Genomic DNA, 20,419 nt, shown 5'->3' with positions numbered 1-20,419 from the left:
CGTGTCCCACTGCTTAAGCCTGTACATGTCCGGGCCCGTCTGAAGTTTGCTAGAGAGCATTTGGATGATCCAGAGGAGTTTTGGGAGAATGTCCTATGGTCTGATGAAACCAAACTAGGCCCTATCACAGTGATCAAAATGTACCTGCAATGGATGAATGAATCTGCCGGGTGCCGGCAGGCAGATCGCGGGATCGCGGGAATTAAAAATGCGATTTTCCCGCGGAATGGAATTCCGGAATTCTCGTGGTAATTTCCGTGAGAGTTCCGGTACGTGTGAACTTAGCCTCACAGTCCCAGAAACAACAGTGCCATGAGCTGCTTCAGCAGAATCGGGACCTGTTTACGGAGTTACCAGGATGTGCACAGGTTGTGGAGCACAAAATCCTGACTGAACCACATGTGAGGGTAAACCAAAAGCTGTATCAGATTCCTGAAGCCCGCCACGAGGTGATCTCAAAAGAGATGAGGAGAATGTTTAGCCTGGGAGTCATCGAGGAGTCAAAAAACAGCTGGTCTAGCCCTGTTGTCCATGTGCCGAAACCGGATGGAGAGTGGCGCTTCTGTAATGACTACAGAAAGCTAAATGAGACGTCGAAGTTTTGACGCGTAACCGAATGCCTCGGGTCGATGACTTCATTGAGAGGCATCTCAATGAAAGGAGTCTGACAGGCTGAAAGGCTCCTTCCACTAGCATCAAGGAGAGAGCACTGCCAGCCCGTTACAACTGCCACCAGTACCTAGTTAGATATACAGTGGGGAAAAAAAGTATTTAGTCAGTCAGCAATAGTGCAAATTCCACCACTTAAAAAGATGAGAGGCATCTGTAATTTACATCATAGGTAGACCTCAACTATGGGAGACAAACTGAGAAAAAAAAATCCAGAAAATCACATTGTCTGTTTTTTTTTCATTTGATTTGCATATTATGGTGGAAAATAAGTATTTGGTCAGAAACAAGCAAACAAGATTTCTGGCTCTCACAGACCTGTAACTTCTTCTTTAAGAGTCTCCTCTTTCCTCCACTCATTACCTGTAGTAATGGCACCTGTTTAAACTTGTTATCAGTATAAAAAGACACCTGTGCACACCCTCAAACAGTCTGACTCCAAACTCCACTATGGTGAAGACCAAAGAGCTGTCAAAGGACACCAGAAACAAAATTGTAGCCCTGCACCAGGCTGGGAAGACTGAATCTGCAATAGCCAACCAGCTTGGAGTGAAGAAATCAACTGTGGGAGCAATAATTAGAAAATGGAAGACATACAAGACCACTGATAATTTCCCTCGATCTGGTGCTCCACGCAAAATCCCACCCCGTGGGGTCAGAATGATCACAAGAACGGTGAACAAAAATCCCAGAACCACGCGGGGGGACCTAGTGAATGAACTGCAGAGAGCTGGGACCAATGTAACAAGGCCTACCATAAGTAACACACTACGCCACCATGGACTCAGATCCTGCAGTGCCAGACGTGTCCTACTGCTTAAGCCTGTACATGTCCGGGCCCGTCTGAAGTTTGCTAGAGAGCATTTGGATGATCCAGAGGAGTTTTGGGAGAATGTCCTATGGTCTGATGAAACCAAACTGGAACTGTTTGGTAGAAACACAACTTGTCGTGTTTGGAGGAAAAAGAATACTGAGTTGCATCCATCAAACACCATACCTACTGTAAAGCATGGTGGTGGAAACATCATGCTTTGGGGCTGTTTCTCTGCAAAGGGGCCAGGGTGACTGATCCGGGTACATGAAAGAATGAATGGGGCCATGTATCGTGAGATTTTGAGTGCAAACCTCCTTCCATCAGCAAGGGCATTGCAGATGAAACGTGGCTGGGTCTTTCAACATGACAATGATCCAAAGCACACCACCAGGGCAATGAAGGAGTGGCTTCGTAAGAAGCATTTCAAGGTCCTGGAGTGGCCTAGCCAGTCTCCAGATCTCAACCCTATAAAAAACCTTTGGAGGGAGTTGAAAGTCCGTGTTGCCAAGCGAAAAGCCAAAAACATCACTGCTCTAGAGGAGATCTGCATGAAGGAATGGGCCAACATACCAACAACAGTGTGTGGCAACCTTGTGAAGACTTACAGAAAACGTTTGACCTCTGTCATTGCCAACAAAGGATATATCACAAAGTATTGAGATGAAATTTTGTTTCTGACCAAATACTTATTTTCCACCATAATATGCAAATCAAATGAAACAAAAACAGACAATGTGATTTTCTGGATTTTTTTTTCTCAGTTTGTCTCCCATAGTTGAGGTCTACCTATGATGTAAATTACAGACGCCTCTCATCTTTTTAAGTGGTGGAACTTGCACTATTGCTGACTGACTAAATACTTTTTTGCCCCACTGTAGGTGCTTCTCACAAAATTAGAATATCATCAAAAAGTTCATTTATTTCAGTTCTTCAATACAAAAAGTGAAACTCATATTATTAGTGTCATTGCAAACAGAGTGATCTATTTCAAGTTTTTATTTCTGTTAATGTTGCTGATTATGGCTTAGAGCCAATGAAAACCCCAAATTCATTATCTCAGTAAATTCGAATACTTTATAACACCAGCTTGAAAAATTATTTTAAAATCCGAAATGTTGGCCTACTGAAATATATGTTCAGTAAATGCAATCAATACTTGTTCAGGGCTCCTTTTGTATCAATTACTGCATCAATGTGGTGTGGACAGGTTGCAGGATGCAGTGACGGACAGGAGGCAGAACAAGAGTTAACAGATTTATTAACAAATGGATTAATCCACGCAGAGAGGTGATGGGTAAACAGGGATATTGCAGGAGGGAAAGGCCCAGTATAAGGCGGGTTTAAGTAATAATGGCAATAGAGAAACTGTTTTTGAGAGGTTAAACTTATCAGTCTGACGGCTTCTTAGCTGCATAGTCGTAATGTTCAACGATGGCGCCTTCGTAACCGACGCGTGATGATCCCGGGGTAGTCCTGAAGAAGTTGAAGATCTGATTTTCAACAGTGGCAACGAGTCCTCTCTGTCTCGAACGGGGTCCTGGAGAATAGTCTATGATACTGCCTGAGTGTGGTTCAGCTTGGCAGAACACTGCAGGTGAGGTTGGACACAGTTCTATGCAAGTCACCCTGTCTGTCTCAGGCAGCACGCAAGCAGCAAAACCGGCCCGGAGTGTCTGGCACTTTTGGATGCAGGGACCAGTGGGCACACAGCAGGTCTCTGCTCACAGTAACTGTCCTTTACAGTTGGGTGACTATAGCGCGGGCCTGCGCTGTCACATTGCTCAAGGACAGAGCACCAACCTTCCCCTGCTGCGTGCACTGTCTTCCTGCCAAGTCTCCTCCTCTGTTCCCGTGTACAGTCCCTTTCAACAAAGACATGCTCCCTGTTGAACTGTGCAAAGGTCGGACATTTTCAGAGAGCTTTCCCCCAGGCAACAATGGTGACAGCTCCATCAGTTCCGGAACCGGCGCAAGAGAGGTACCCCCAGTCCAGTCCATCTTCTTACACTCCCCCTCTCCTTTTGCTCGCCATTCCACGATCGAGAGTTCTTGACCTTGAACGATTTGTTGACAAATAAATTGATCTTGATTGTAACAGTTGGGGGGTATTCCAGCTGTTGTCCGTTTGGAGCGCCGTAAGTCAGAAAAAGTAACGAAGTCAAGTTGTGTAGTCACGTCAGGCAGTACAGGTGAAGACAGGGACACACCTGTTTCCAATGGGACAGTCTCGTCAGGAACTTCAAGCTCTTATTCCTCTCTTAGATCTACATGCTGTGGTTCAGGCCTTCCTCTTCTTCACCATCAGTGATGTCTGGAGGAGGCATTTCAGGAACGTCTTGCACTTCCTCCACCTGGTCAGGATCTCTTGACAAACAGGGTCGTAGCATATTCCGGTGAACTATTCAAGTGGAAGCGTTTTCTTCCCCTTCTGGCTGAATTTCGTAGATGGACTCCTCAGAGCTGATTCTCCGCTTCACCCGATATGGGTTCTTCTCCTATCGGTACTCCAGTTTGTCTCATGGACGTTTATCTCAAACCAACATCTGGTCCCCAGCCTGAACAGCTGTCCCCCACACAGTTGTTGTTTCTGGATGATCTAGTTCCTGGAATCTGGTCTGCAACAGACGATGTAGAGTCTGCAGATGATGACGGTGTTCTCGAACCCAGGTGGCTCCCCCATCTGTGGGTAGTCCTCCTCTGGATCCAGCTCCAGCTTGGTAATCTCTCTTCCTGTATGGCCGAACAGCAAGGTATATGGAGTGTAACTAGTGGTACGATGAATTCGGTTGTTGAACACCCACACTAACTCAGTTACGAATTCAGGCCACTTGGCCTTTCAGTCCTCTTCCAGCATCCTCAACATCTGTATCAGAGTGCTGTTGAATCATTCACAGGCCCCATTTCCCTGAGGATGGTAAGGCATTGTCCGAGACTTTTCAATCTGGTACAGATGGTGCAGTTCTTCCATCACTTTCCCCATAAAACAGGCCCCTTAAATGAAATTCTTGCAGGTGGCATGCGCAGTGGATTCAGCAGTCAGGTCATGTATCTGGGTCACAACAGCAAACTTTGTGAAGTGATCCGTAAACACTAGACAATGTTCATACCCTTGATGAGCCGTGCCAACTGTCAGATAGTATATCATCAGTACTTCCAGAAGAGCAGAGGTCACAATGGTCTGTGTGGGAGCTCTCTGTTCTGGAGATTTTACTAATTCACAACTTCAACATAGCTGACAGGTCTCTTCCGCCACGACCTTCAGCCGGGGTTGATAAACTAATCGTTGTAGCCATTGAAAGGACTTCTGACCAAAGTGAGCTCCTCTCTCATGTGCTTCAGTGGCCACTTTAGACAGCAGTGCCTCCAGGATTAAGACTTGCTGGGGACACCCAGCTCTCGCTGAAGTTGGATCTTCTGATACAGCAATATATTTCTTATTTGAAGCCTTTCCCGCTGCTGAAGGATCTGTAGAGCCCCCAGAGACAGGGCGTCTCTCTCTCTCTGACTGGGAAGCTTCTTTAATATCACCCACTGTCTCATTTGAGCGAATTCCCCATCTTCTTGCTGTAACCTGACCCACTCATCACGGGAACGTCCCAATATGCATTCTCGAGAAACTACCTGCATCTGCTCCTGAGTAGCTTCCAACATTCTGGCAGCATACTCCAATCCAGGGACCTCCTCAGCTTCCAGTTCCTCATATTGGTTGGGCCCAGGTTTCCTATGTGTCACTCTGGAAAAGGCATCGGCGTGAGTGTTCTCAGCTCCTCTCTTGTAGACGATTTTATATTGAAATTTCGCCATCCAAGCCACCCAGCGCTGCTTCAGGGTTCCTAACTTTACATTTTCCAGATGAGCTAAAGGTTTGTTGTTAGTGTGTACCAGAACTTTGGAGCCAGAAAAGTATTTGGCAAACTTCTCTGTTATGGCCCACACTAATGCCAACAGCTCTAGTTTGAATGAACTCTAGTTGTCAGGATTCCTTTTGGAGTCATGGAGAGACCGACTCACGTATGCGATTACTCGTTCTTTTCCATCTTGAATCTGAGACAGCACAGCCCCAATTCCATGTAGGCTTCCATCAGTGTCGAGAATAAACGCTTGCGAGAAGTCAGCATACCCTAGCACTGGCGGTTCCATCAATGCCACCTTCAGAGCTCTGAATGCTTTATGCTGACATTCTCCCCATGAAATGGTTCTGTTCTTCGCACCAGACAGCACCCCCTTCAAAATTTCTAGCAGTGGGTTCACTATGCGGGTAAAGTTCTTCACGAATCGCCGATAATATCCGGTAAGTCCTAAGAAAGCCCGTACATCCTTCACGGTCTTCAAAGTAGGCCAGTCCTGTACTGCAGCAATTTTCTCATGGGACGGTCTCACCCCTTTAGCAGAAACTACATGAAACCCAAGTACTCCATTTGGGTGCAAAACAGATGACACTTCTGCTGCTTTACTTTCAAACCGTGTCTTTAAAGGTGGCTCAACACCTGTTCCAGTCTTTGGAGATGCTCCTCGAACGAGGCAGCAAATACAATGATATCATCTAAATAAATAAGAGTGGCCTCAAAGGTCAAGTCACCTAAACACCTTTCCATCAATCATTGGAAAGTCCCAGGTGCGTTGGCCAGGTCGAACAGCATCCAGTTGAATTCGTATAAATCCATGGGGAGTATAAAGGCCGTCTTGGCTCGGTCCTACTCTGACATCAGCACTTGCCAATAGCCACTGGCTATATCCAACGATGAGAAGTATTTTGTGCTTCCCAGGGCAGATAAAGACTCTTCAATCTTTGGTAACAGATAGGAATCTCGCACAGTGCAGGCACTGAGTTTACAATAGTCCACACAAAAGCGCAAAGTTCTGGCTCTGACTCTCTTGAATAACATCATCCTATAGCATTTGGGACAGCATTCCTTTCACCTCTTGGTACATTTGTGGCGGAATTTGTCAGTACCGTTCTCTTATGGGCGCTGTCTTTTCAGTCAGAATCTCATGTGTGATTGCTGTAGTGCAGCCGAAGTCATCCTCATGATGTGCGAACACATCCTGATATCGCCCTAAGAGAGCATGTGGTGATCTTCCCGCAGGTGCTGAGGTTCTGTTGTTAAAGAGGTATCTACAGCCACGGTCCAAGGATCTCCCTGTTTCACTGTCAATTGCTCGGCCTGTAGCTGTATTAGTTCTTCCGGCATGCCCAGAATTTGCGCTACTTCACTCCTGGATGGGAACGTGATGTTACTTTCTCCCAAATTAACGCATCACACTGGATCTGTCCAGTCATGTACAGTGGCTAGCGTCCGCACAACAAGGAGCCCTGGAGGTAGTTGCTCCATGTTAGCCAGCTTTATCTGTATCTCAACTCCTTCCAGAGGCCTGGACGGGCAGAGTAAGCACGGTCTGTCCTGGTGCAAGACGAGACGAGTAGAGGCTGGAACAATCACTTTCTCCAACATCCTTCAGTCTCTTGGGCTGAGGAGTGCGGGGGCTCCACTGTTTCAGGAACACGTCTGGGTAGCCGTTGATGAGAAGACTTCCGAATTCTTTCAGCACGTTCATCCACAGAGTGACAGTGTATCCATTACCTGCATCCCCGGCGGTCAGGACCACTCCTTTTCATCCTAGATCTTTACCACAGACAGATATGTGCATCCATACCACAACTGCGACCGGGATGGGCAAGTGATTTGCAGCCGTCAACTTCACTGGGCCCCACTCAGGCTGCATTGCCTCTGGAAAGTGTCGTCAGAAATAGGTTTCAGGCATCGTGGTCACTAGAGTTGAGCGAAACGGGTCGAAAAAATTCAAAAGTCGCCAACTTTCGCCAAAGTCGGGTTTCATGAAACGAAACCCGACCTTAGCGTGAGGTCAGCCACGAGGTCGGCGACTTTAGAGCCAAAGTCGCGTTTCAAAAGATGCTTTAGCGCCCTTTTTCAGCCAATCAGGAAGAACGGACACTGTGGGCAACGTGATGACATAGGCAGCGGTCACCACCATCTTGGAGAAGGGCATGCAAGTGATTGGCTTGCTTTGTGTGGTGTCACAGGGGGTATAAAAGGGCGGGGACGCCGACCGCCATGTTACTCATGCTGATCTCAGAATAGGGAGAGCTGCTGCAGCTGCTGATTCTGTAGGGAGAGCGTTAGGAAGTCAAAAAGAAAAAAAAACTGCTTCTGCTGCTAGCGCTTTTCACTGTAGTTACTGTGCAGTGAAAGGTGAAGATTTTTGCTCCAACTGCTGGACTCCTTCCTCTTCCCCTCCCTGGTGAGTTGTTACCTATTTGATCCTTTATCTTTACCAGCATTTTGACCACCACTGGCAGTGTGTGTTGGCACTGGTATCATCGGTCACCGCTTCTATGATTATTCACTCTATATCTGCTGGGGTGGTATTCTGATCTATGGCATGATCCGAAGGTCATCTCTTACTTCCACCAGCACTTTGATCTCCGCTGTTTGCGTGTATTGACATTGATAATATCAGTTACTGCTACCTTGATTATGTATTTCATATCTGCTGGGGTGGTATTTTGATCTAAGATATGATTTGAGGCTCTTAATACATACTCACCTGGTTTTCCATCTGGAGGGGATTGGGTCGGTACATGGGATTTATTGTCCTAATTGTTCATGAGCACATCTTTTGCTATCCATTTTTATATTGTTAACTATTTAATAAAAAATTAACATTTTTCTATATGGAATTTATTGCGTGCTCTTGTGTTTCTTCTCCTAAGAATTACATTCAAAATATATGTCTATACATCAGGAGGCAGGCTCAGACGGTGTTAGGCCCAGTATGGCTTGCACGTGATTGCACAAAGGTGAGAAAGGGTACCGTATCCCCGGATAACATGTATGGATAGCGTACACATTCAAAATATATGTATATACATCAGGAGGCAGGCTCAGACGGTGTTAGGCCCAGTATGGCTTGCACGTGATTGCACAAAGGTGAGAAAGGGTACCGTATCCCCGGATAACATGTATAGATAGCGTACACATTCAAAATATATGTCTATACATCAGGAGGCAGGCTCAGACGGTGTTAGGCCCAGTATGGCTTGCACGTGATTGCACAAAGGTGAGAAAGGGTACCGTATCCCCGGATAACATGTATGGATAGCGTACACATTCAAAATATATGTCTATACATCAGGAGGCATGCTAAGACGGTGTTAGGCCCAGTATGGATTGCACGTGATTGCACAAAGGTGAGAAAGGGTACCGTATCCCCGGATAACATGTATGGATAGCGTACACATTCAAAATATATGTCTATACATCAGGAGGCAGGCTCAGACGGTGTCAGGCACAGTATGGATTTGACGGCCCAGACTACACAGAGGAGGAGCAGGGAGAGGTAAAGATTGCAAATGCTGGGGCCCTGCCCAAGCAAGGGGGGCCCACTCGTGGGCGTCGGTACTGGCACTGGGCCCCTCATAGTACGGCGGTGTGTATGACGGCGGGTGAGCACCACCACCGTCAGAGACACTTGATTGCACTATGAGGGACCCTGTGCCAGTGCCCGCGCCCAAGAGTCGGCCTACCCACCTGTCCAGGGCAACGGCACTCGCACAGTGTCGTGCGCTAGGTGGTGACCCCGGCCATGGGGGGGGGGAGGCAGCACAGTTAGGGAGTTTTAGAAAGTGGCATATGTTGATGTTGGACATTCAGCTGATGCAAAAGGCGAAATAGGTCAAGTCCCAGGAAGAGGTGGACCAAAGCAAGCCATTTTTCTGTCACCCTATGTGTCATCAGGGGAAGGTGGGACAAAATCCTTGGAAACCCATGCATGGTTCATTTTAATGAAGGTTAGATCATCCACATTTTGGGTTGACAGACGGGTCCTTTTTTCTGTCAGGATTGATCCAGCTGCACTGAAGACTCTTTCCGATAGCACACTTGCAGCTGGGCACGCGAGCTCCTGTAAGGCATATTGTGCCAATTCAGGCCAGGTGTCCAGTTTAGCGGCCCAATAGTCAAAGGGGAATGACCTGTGTGGGAGAACATCGATATGGGAGGAAAAGTAGTTTGTAACCATAGTTGACAACTGCTGTCTCCTGTCACTTTCCATCGATGCAGTATTACCAGTTGTGTGAGCGGTACTTGAAAAATCAGTCCACAACATTGTCATGAAACCCCTGTCTCCAACGCCACTTCTGCTGAGTGCACCATGAACACCTCCGCCAAGCTGCCCCCGGCCCGTACGGCTCGTGTGAGAACCATCACCGGTGCTGTGTGCTGGGAATGCCTCAAGCAACCGATTTACCAGAGTTGCTTGTTTATTAGCCAATATTAGGTCAAGGTTCTCCTGTGGCATGATGTTTTGTAATTTGCCTTTATAGCGTGGATCCAGGATGCTGGCCAACCAGTAGTCATCATCGTTCATCATTTTGGCAATGCGGGGGTCCCTTTTTAGGATCTGCAAGGCATAATCTGACATGTGGGCCATTGTTCCCGGTGTCAATGATGCACTGCGAGTGCTGGTTGGAGGAGCACTTTCTGGCAAATCCACATCCCTCCAGTCACGCACAAACCCTGTACCAGACCTTGCCACACCAACATTTTCACTTGCCCCACGAGATGCATCCTCCTCCCCTAATTAATCATCCCCATCATCATCCTCCTCCTCTTCTTCCTCCACCTCGTCCAGGAGAGGTCCCTGAGCAGACAATGGCTGAATGTCATCAAGGATTCCCTCCTCCTCTTCCGCCTCATCAACATTGGCTGCAGACGCCTGCTCCTTAAGGTGCGTCAAAGTTTGCATGAGCAGACGCATAAGTGGGATGCTCATGCTTAGGATGGCGTCGTCTGCGCTTACCAGCCGTGTGCATTCCTCAAAACACTGAAGGACTTTACAGAGGTCTTTCAGCTTCGACCACTGCACACCTGTCAACTCCATGTCTGCTCTCAAAGTGCCTGGCCGTGTATCCTCCCACAATTGCATTATGGCCTGCCTCTGCTCGCACAGCCGCTCCACCATGTGCAGGGTGGAGTTCCACCTTGTTGCAATGTCGATAATGAGGTGGTGGTTGGGAAGGTGGAGCAATCGCTGCAGCTTCTGCATACGAACGGAGTGTACAGGCGACCGGCGGATGTGCGCGCACAGTCTTCGCACCTTCTGGAGCAGGGCTGTTAACTCCGGATAATTTTTGAGGAAGCACTGCACCACCAGGTTCAAGGTGTGAGCCAAGCAAGGTATGTGGCTGAGTTTTGAAAGGGCTATGGCTGCCACAAAATTACGGCCATTATCACTAACTACCTTGCCTGCCTCAAGATGTACACTGCCCAGCCATGACTCAGTTTGTCGCTTCAAGTACTCGGCCAGCACCTCGGCGGTGTGTCTGTCGCCCAAACACATCATCTGCAACACAGCCTGCTGACGCTTTCCCCTAGCTGCTCGATAGGGGGACACCTCGTGTGCAACAGTGGCAGCTGCAGATGGAGTGCTCGTACGACTGCGCTCTGTGGACGAGCTTTCGCTTTTGGAGGAGGGTCGAACGCCTACAGCCAACTGTTTCCTATACCGTGGGCTAGGCAGCACTGTCCCACCACCGCTGTCCCCTGTGGACCCTGCATCCACCACATTAACCCAGTGCGCAGTGATGGACACGTAACGGCCCTGGCCATGCCGACTGGACCATGCATCAGTTGTGAGGAGCAACTTTCCACTCACTGACTGCTTGAGTGCATGGACAATGCGGTCTTTTACATGATGGTGGAGGGCTGGGATGGCTTTACGAGAGAAGAAGTGGCGACTAGGTAGGTCATAGCGTGGTACTGCATAGGTCATGAGTTCGCGGAAAGCTGCGCTTTCCACCAACCGATAGGGCATCATCTCAAATGAGATTAGTTTGGCAATGTGGGCGTTCAAACCCAGTGTACGCGGATGAGAGACTGAGTACTTTCTTGACCTACTCATAGTGTCTGGGAGGGTGAGCTGGACTTGAGAGCTGCATATGGTGGAAGTAGCGGTGGACAGGGCGGACTGAGAGAGGGTTGATGATGGTGATGGAGTTGGTGTTCTTTCTGATGGCCTAGATTCAGTATTTCGTTGATATAACAGTGGGATTCCCTGACTGCTGTGGCCTTGCATCGACACCTCAACATTTGCTGCTGTGCTAACCGGTGGGCTTACAGTGGGGGAAACAATGTAGCGTTGCTGACTATCTTCTTTGTGATCAGTTGCACATGTGGCACTTGAGGTTTGGTGTTGTGTCCACGCTTGCAAGTGCATGGTGGTTAAATGTCTAAGCATGCAACTGTATTCAAATTTTTCAGATTTTTCCCTCGGCTAAAGGTCTTTGCGCACTTCTTACATATAACCTTGGCCTGATCATGAGGATTTTGTTCAAAAAAGTGCCACACTGCACTCTTCCTACTTTGGCAGACATTTTGCGGCCTAGCACGCTGTGATGTTTTGACCCTCTGGACAAGCTGTCCAGCAACTCTTTTGATTTTTGGAACCTGTCTTTGGAGGGCTCCGGGCCTCCCAGATAACAGCTGTTGCGATGTCGATGTCTGCTGTGGATGCTCCTCATCTGAGCTATTGGAAGCAGAACCCTCTTCCCCCAATGGATGCCAATCTGGGTCAACAACTGGGTCAACCATCATCTCCTCTACAATGTCATGTGCACCTTCCTCTGTGTCACCGTGTATGGTGGTATAGTGTGCGGGAAGGGGCACCTGAGTCTCATCAGGGTCAGAATCTGGCTCTGTACACTGCGAGGACAATGTAGTGCTCTGAGTGAATGTACCAGCAGAATCATCTATCAGCGGCTGTGCATCAGTGCACTCCATGTCAGATTCATCTTGGCCTGGGTAATTCACCATTTCACTTGATAATCCAGGCATGGTATGTGAAAGCAGCTCCATGGAGTAATCAGTAGTATGGCCTGCGTCATCCTTCAATCTTGGTTGGGGTGAAGGACACAAGGAAAGGTGTGGTTCATGAACATGAGCCTCCAATGACGACTCAGTGCTTTTACTTTTTACAACTTCAGAAGAGGAGGCGATAGAGCTGGAGGCTGAGTCAGCAATGTAAGACAAAACTTTTTCCTGATGCTCTGGCTTTAAAAGCGGTTTGCCAACTCCTAGAAAACTAAGCCTTCGAAGCCTTATGGAGCCAGACGATGATGCAGGCTCAACACCTCCTGCATTCGGTCCTATTTTGCTCTTGCCACTACCATCAGATCCACCACCAACACCATCATTACCAGCTGCCAACCCCCGCCCAATTCCACGGCCTCTTCCACCAGCCTTCCTCATTTTTTGTAGAAATGTATACAAAATCCAACAAACTATATAGTAATGTAAAACAAGGTACAAGGTGTCTATAGGACAAGGGAGATTTTGAATTTCTGCACACACTTGTAGACACTGGACACTTATGGATTGTGTGAGGCCCACTGAATATCAGAGAGCTATGTCACAGGTGTGAAAAAAGTGACTACAGGATAAGGGAGATTTTGAATTTCTGCACACACTAGTGGACACTGGACACTTTTGGATTGTGTGAGGCCCACTGAATATCAGAGCGCTATGTCACAGGCTCGATGGCACAGGTGTGAAAAAAGTGACTACAGGATCACAGAGATTTTGAATTTCTGCACACACTTGTGGACACTGGACACTTATGGATTGTGTGAGGCCCACTGAATATCAGAGCGCTATGTCACAGGCTCGATGGCACAGGTGTGAAAAAAGTGACTACAGGATAAGGGTGTCATGGTCATGCGTGTCTGGACGCAGATGTTACCGCAAGGCGAACCCATAACACACGTGACCCTGGATACAGCGCCTCCAGTGGGGCGAATTTAAATAATAAAACGTGCAGATGGATACACCGCCTCCACCTGGCGAATTTAGGAATTACACGTTAACATAAATTCTGGAAACCCCGCCTCCAGTACGCCGAATTTAAATAATAAGGGGGACCTGGGAAACATTAACAGTGGTGGGCCCTGCGATAGGGAAAAGGGAATTGGAGACCTCCTGAGCTCCCCTGAGCCAGTGTCCCTGCACTCCTAGCGTTCCCTATGCCGGTTCCTCACCGGGCGCCGCACGCGTACCTCAACGCCCTTGCTCGCCCTGACCCTAAACCCTCACTAAGGAATTGGTCGGTGCGGAAACTAATCCCACCACTGCACTAACAACACACATGAGGGAAAGAGACAATACAGGGGACACCACTTAGCTTTATGCTCTGTGCTTATGCTCCTGCAACAGAGCCCTCCACCTGCGTGCGTCTTCTCCTCCACCCGGATCCATCACCATAACAGGATCCTGCACCATAGTGCTGCCTTGGAGCAGAGTCCACCACCAGTTGCTGCTGCTTAGTAACAGAGTCCCAAGGATGAGTTCAGCTTCTGCCACGAAGTCAAGCATGCTTGAGTCCAGCTCAGCAGCCAAGTCCCACATGGTGAGTGCCACTCTCCATAGTAGCCACTCCACCAGTCCATGCAGACACTTCCCGCTGACACCATCACTGCGACCCCACCACACCATGCCAGCCCTTCGTCCAGACACCAAAGCTGACACACGTCCCCCTGGCTAAGCTGCGCCGGACTCCTCCTCAGCTCCATCCTTCCACCAGGCTCTCACAAACTCAGAATAAATGAATCAGTATCACCAGCAGTGATTACACACCCTGAGACTCTTTTATAGAGGCCCACACCTGATTCCTAATTACGTGCACATTAAACTGAAACCTAAGGTGCGATACCACTAACCACCACCGGGGACAGTTAAGTCACCTTGGCAACTTGCCAAAAGGAAAAAAAGTTCACACAGTGCTTTTAAAACTGTCAGATCACTTCGGATCATGACAAAGGGAGATTTTGAATTTCTGCACACACTAGTGGACACTGGACACTTTTGGATTGTGTGAGGCCCACTGAATATCAGAGTGCTATGTCACAGGCTCGATGGCACAGGTGTGAAAAAAGTGACTACAGGATCACAGAGATTTTGAATTTCTGCACACACTAGTGGACACTGGACACTTTTGGATTGTGTGAGGCCCACTGAATATCAGAGTGCTATGTCACAGGCTCGATGGCACAGGTGTGAAAAAAGTGACTACAGGATCACAGAGATTTTGAATTTCTGCACACACTTGTGGACACTGGACACTTGTCACGGTCCCCGATCCCCCTGTCACGCTCCCAGCCCTGCGCCCCCGTGCGCGCAGCGATACTCACCTCGTCCGGCAGCCGCGCTCCCTCCAGCAGCCTCGCTTCCTCCAGCCCCGGCGTCGGCCTCTCCCTTCCTCCGGCCCACGGCTGGTGACGTCACCGCGGGTCCCGCGCATGCGCAGTAGGTCGCGGCCGGTCCTCCGCCGCTAAGCTGGGTTCCGGCGGTGCCCTGCCCCAATTGCACCGCCGGACCAATGGGGGCTCAGCAGCAGCCATATCAGGCCGCCCTCCCTTAGTGGAGGCGCCTGACCGTGGTTGTTTCCTTCTGCGCCTCAGGCCCTGTGTACGCCGCTGGAATCCGGCTCGCTGCCTAACCTCTGTGCTTGCTTCCAGCCCTGCTCCAGTCCTGTGTCCGCGCCTGCTCCAGTCCTGTCTCCGCGCCTGCTCCAGTCCTGTCTCCGCGCCTGCTCCAGTCCTGTCTCCGTGCCTGCTCCAGTCCTGTCTCCGTGCCTGCTCCAGTCCTGTCTCCGTGCCTGCTCCAGTCCTGTCTCCGTGCCTGCTCCAGTCCTGTCTCCGTGCCTGCTCCAGTCCTGTCTCCGTGCCTGCTCCAGTCCAGTGTCCGTGCCAGCTCCAGTCCTTTGTCCTTGCCTGTTCAAGTCCTGTGTCCGTGCCGGCTCCAGTCCTGTCTCCGTGCCTGCTCCAGTCCGGTAACCGTGCCTGTTCAAGTCCTGTGTCTGTTCCTGCTCACGCCCTGTGCACCATTCCGAGCCGCCCCTCTTGGTTCCGGCTGCCGTGGCATTCGAGTCTCTGGTCTTGCGCCTAACGATCCCTGTATAGGGGTCGGTCACACCAGGTTGCTCGTCCGGGGTCCCTCGGTGCCACGGTCCAGAGGGTCCACTCCAGGGTATTCCTCCTCACAGTCTGTGGCGTTAACAGTACGGTCAGGCCATGGATCCCGCCGGTGCTGCCGCTCCCGGTCAAAAGGAGCTTCTCTTTTTACGGGAGAACCAGGGGCGCATTATGTCGGTCATGAAGGCCATGGAGTCCCGCTTGTCCGCTCTCCAGGCGGCCGATCCGGGGAATGCCGCACAGCTGGCCGGCCTCCAGCAGGAGTTGAGCCAGCAGCGGGACGCTCAGTCCCACATTTTGTCATATATGGCCTCGGTAGATAGCCGTCTGGGAGATCTCCAGTCCGCCGCTGCGGCCTCGGCCGCCATCCCCAGTCCCGCTCCGTTCCCCTCTCCTCGCCTTGCCAAACCACCCCGATACGCTGGGGACCCCAGACAGTGTAGAGGGTTCCTAAACCAGTGTGGCTTGCATTTTGAGCTTCAGCCTCATCAGTATCCTTCCGATCGGGCCAAGGTGGCCTTCATCATGTCCCATCTGGAGGGAGAGGCCTTATCTTGGTTAAATCCGCTCTGGGAGAGGGACGATCCTATTGTTTCTAACATCCCGCTCTTCTTGGACACCTTTCGTAAGGTGTTCGATGAGCCTGGACGGGTAGCCTCGCTTACCGAATCTCTTTTCAACCTACACCAGGGCTCCCTGACTGTTGGTCAATACGCCATTCGGTTCCGCACCATGTCCTCCGAATTGGGTTGGAATAACGCGGCATTGGTCGGGGCCTTTTGGCGTGGGTTGTCGGGCAGAATTAAGGACGAGTTGGCGGGGCGTGATACCCCCACCAACCTCGAGGACCTCATCTCCCTGGCCACTCGAATTGACCTCAGGTTCCAGGAGCGCGCCCGGGAAACGGCGAGGGATAGGAGGCCCATTAGGCCGGCCCAGATCGCTAGCCGGTTCTTTAATCCTCGTCCGCCTGGTCCTGGACATACTCCGCCCCCTGAGCCCATGCAGGTAGATCGGGTCCGGATGGCTGAGAGACGTCAGAGGGAGAGACGGGAGCAAGGGCTTTGTCTTTACTGTGGAGGGGCATCCCACTTCATCCGCTCTTGTCCTGAGAGACCGGGAAACTCTTCCACCCAAGCCAGGTAAGAGAGGCCTTCCTAGGTGATTATGATTCCTCTCAGGCCCTCACACTTTCCGTTCTTCTGCTTTCAGGGGGGAGGCGTGGGTCCGAGGTGGCCTATGTGGATTCGGGCTCAGCAGGCAACTTCATCCGGCGTGAAGTGGTGGACAAATATCGGATTCCCGTGGTCTCCCTGAAGAACCCTCGGATTATCGCTTCCGTTGATGGCCGACCGTTGTTGGACTCCATCACCGCGGTCACAGAAGAGGTAATCTTGCAAGTTGGTGCCCTCCACCATGAAAAAGTAGCCTTCTATGTGCTGCCCGACTTGTCTCATGCCATTCTCCTCGGTCTCCCGTGGTTACGGACACACCAGCCGGTTCTCAACTGGTCGACCGGGGAGGTCTTGCGCTGGGGAGACCCGTGTCATGGTCGCTGTCTGAACCCCATTCAGCCAGTGGTTCCCGTTCGCCCACCTCAGGATCTCTCTGGGCTTCCTTCCGCCTATTGGGCTTATGCGGACGTTTTCGACAAGAAGGAGTCGGAGGTTCTTCCACCGCATCGAGCCTTCGACTGCCCGATTGAGCTTATCCCCGGTTCTACTCCTCCCAGGGGCAGGATCTACCCGCTGTCCCCTGCAGAATCCGCCGCCATGTCCGAATACGTCACGGAGAACCTTGCCAAGGGATTCATTCGGAAGTCTTCATCTCCTGCCGGCGCCGGGTTCTTTTTCGTTAAAAAGAAAGACGATTCGCTGCGCCCATGTATCGATTATAGAGGATTGAACAACATCACTATCAAAAACCGGTACCCACTTCCTCTTATCCCAGATTTGTTTGACCGTCTCAGGGGGGCACGCATCTTCTCCAAACTGGATCTCAGGGGGGCATACAACCTCATCCGCATCCGTGCCGGCGATGAATGGAAGACCGCCTTTAACACCCGTGACGGTCATTATGAGTACTTGGTGATGCCATTCGGTCTGTGCAATGCCCCGGCGGTGTTCCAGGAGTTCGTCAATGAAATCCTCCGAGACCTCCTGTACTCCTGTGTCGTAGTCTACCTGGATGACATTCTGGTCTTCTCCCCGGATCTTCCATCCCACAGGAGGACTGTCCGCCTTGTTCTTCGGCGTCTTCGAGAGAATCGTCTATATGCCAAGATGGAGAAGTGCCTGTTCGAACAGACCTCCCTGCCTTTTCTGGGCTACATCATCTCCGATGCCGGGCTTCAGATGGATCCCGAGAAACTCTCCGCCATTCTCAAGTGGCCTCGCCCCGCTGGCTTAAGAGCTATTCAACGTTTCTTGGGCTTCGCGAACTACTATCGGCAGTTCATTCCGCACTTCTCCTCGCTCTCCAGGCCGATCTCGGCCCTTACCTGAAAGGGGATCTCTGCCAACTCCTGGACACCTGAAGCCGAAGAGGCCTTCCAGTTGCTAAAACAAGCTTTTTCCACAGCTCCCGTATTGATCCGTCCTGAGAGCGGCAAGCCTTTCGTGCTGGAGGTGGACGCTTCCTCGACTGGCGCCGGGGCTGTCTTGTCCCAGAGGACCGGTTCGGGCCACCTACATCCTTGTGGCTTTTTCTCCAGAGCCTTTTCGCCGGCAGAGTGTAACTATTCGATTGGCGACCGTGAGCTTCTGGCCATGAAGTTGGCATTGGAGGAGTGGCGTCACCTTCTGGAAGGAGCAGTTCACCCTTTTATTGTTTACTCTGACCACAAAAATCTAGCCTACCTCCAGACCGCCCAGAGACTCATTCCTCGACAGGCTAGATGGTCTCTGTTTTTTGCCCGCTTTGATTTCGAGCTGCACTTCCGCCCTGGAGACAAGAACGCTAAAGCCGATGCTCTATCCAGAGTCTTTCAACCAACTGAATCTGGGGAGGAACCTTCCCATGTTATCGAGCCTACGAAGATAATCACAGTGGCTCCGTTGTCTCTGCTTTCTCCACCTCCGGGCAAGACTCTCGTACCAGAGGACGTTAAGAGGAGAGTTCTTCTGTGGGGGCATTCCTCCAAACTGGCTGGTCATGCCGGAATTGGGAAGACCCTGGCCCTCATAACGCGGTATTATTGGTGGCCCACTCTCCGTCAAGATGTGGCAGACTTTGTCGCCTCCTGTTCCTCCTGTGCTAGGAATAAGACACCCCGTCATCCTCCATTTGGCCTGCTGCTTCCCCTGCCGGTACCGAAGTCGCCTTGGGAGAATATCGCCATGGACTTTATCACGGATCTGCCCCGTTCGTCTGGCTGTACGGTGATTCTTGTGGTAGTGGACCGCTTTTCTAAAATGGCGCATTTCATTCCGCTAAGCGGCCTCCCTTCCGCACCCGGATTAGCCAAGATCTTCGTCCATCAGATTTTCAGACTACATGGTCTACCTGAACGAATTGTCTCTGATCGTGGGGTACAGTTTACGGCAAAATTTTGGAGAGCCCTTTGCAAACTTCTGGATATTTCCTTGGATTTTTCTTCTGCCTATCATCCACAAACCAATGGGCAAGCGGAATGAACTAACCAGATCCTGACTGCATACCTTCGGCATTTTTCCAACGGCCACCAGGATAATTGGGCTGATCTGCTTCCTTGGGCGGAATTCGCCTACAACAATCATGCCCGCGAATCCTCTACTAAATCGCCCTTTTTTGTGGTATTCGGCAAACACCCTAACATACCTCTTCCTGTCGCTCCAACCTCTGAAGTACCGGCAGCCAACTCCTTGTTCCAGGAATTCTCTGAAATCTGGTCCGAGACCAACTCCACTCTCAAAAGGGCCAGTGAGCGAATGAAGAACCACGCAGACAAGAGGAGGCTGCGCCCTCCACCGTTTCACATTGGGGATAAGGTCTGGCTCTCATCCAAGTACATTCGACTGAAACTACCCTCTTACAAGCTGGGTCCCCGGTACATAGGTCCTTTTGAGGTCCTGGATCGAGTCAATGAAGTCGCCTACAAATTGGGGTTGCCTGCTTCGCTCCGTATCCCGAACACCTTCCACGTCTCCCTCCTGAAACCTGTGGTCCTGAATCAATTCCATCCTTCACCCACTCCAGCTCCTCAGCCTGTGGGCTCGGATGATACTTTCGAGATGAGGGATATTCTAGCCATGAGGAGAGTTAGAGGGAGGACATTTTTCCTTGTTGACTGGGAGGGGTTTGGTCCTGAGGAGAGATCCTGGGAGCCCCGGGAGAACATCAACGCCCCCCACATTCTCAGGAAATTTTTTGCCAACCGCAGCGGGGGGCGGCTTAAGGGGGGGGTACTGTCACGGTCCCCGATCCCCCTGTCACGCTCCCAGCCCTGCGCCCCCGTGCGCGCAGCGATACTCACCTCGTCCGGCAGCCGCGCTCCCTCCAGCAGCCTCGCTTCCTCCAGCCCCGGCGTCGGCCTCTCCCTTCCTCCGGCCCACGGCTGGTGACGTCACCGCGGGTCCCGCGCATGCGCAGTAGGTCGCGGCCGGTCCTCCGCCGCTAAGCTGGTGTCACGGGGGCTTAGTTCAACTAAGGCTGAAATACCCGGGGCCCCTGTGGTGTCCCTTTTACTAGGGGAAACCCTGTCTGACCCTCAACCCAGGGTTTTTGCTGAAGGTGCAAATGCCTGAGCCTCCGACCTTTCCTTATCTCCTGCTCAGCCCTGCACTTAACCCTCCACCCTCCACCCAGTGAGGAGTCACACCACCAAAGCTCCCACACAAATAATGACAGACAGGGAGAACCTAAACTGCACTGCGCCGCACACACACAGGAATAAACAGTAATGTGAACAGGGAACAACTAAACACAAATATGGGAAGGAGAAAGGATAACGACGGATCATACGACACCAGATA

Source organism: Dendrobates tinctorius, unplaced genomic scaffold (assembly GCF_039654945.1).
Source record: "Dendrobates tinctorius isolate UK_male_01 unplaced genomic scaffold, ASM3965494v1 ptg000293l, whole genome shotgun sequence".
NCBI lineage: Eukaryota > Metazoa > Chordata > Amphibia > Anura > Dendrobatidae > Dendrobates > Dendrobates tinctorius.
This window is presented reverse-complemented; position numbering follows the sequence as displayed.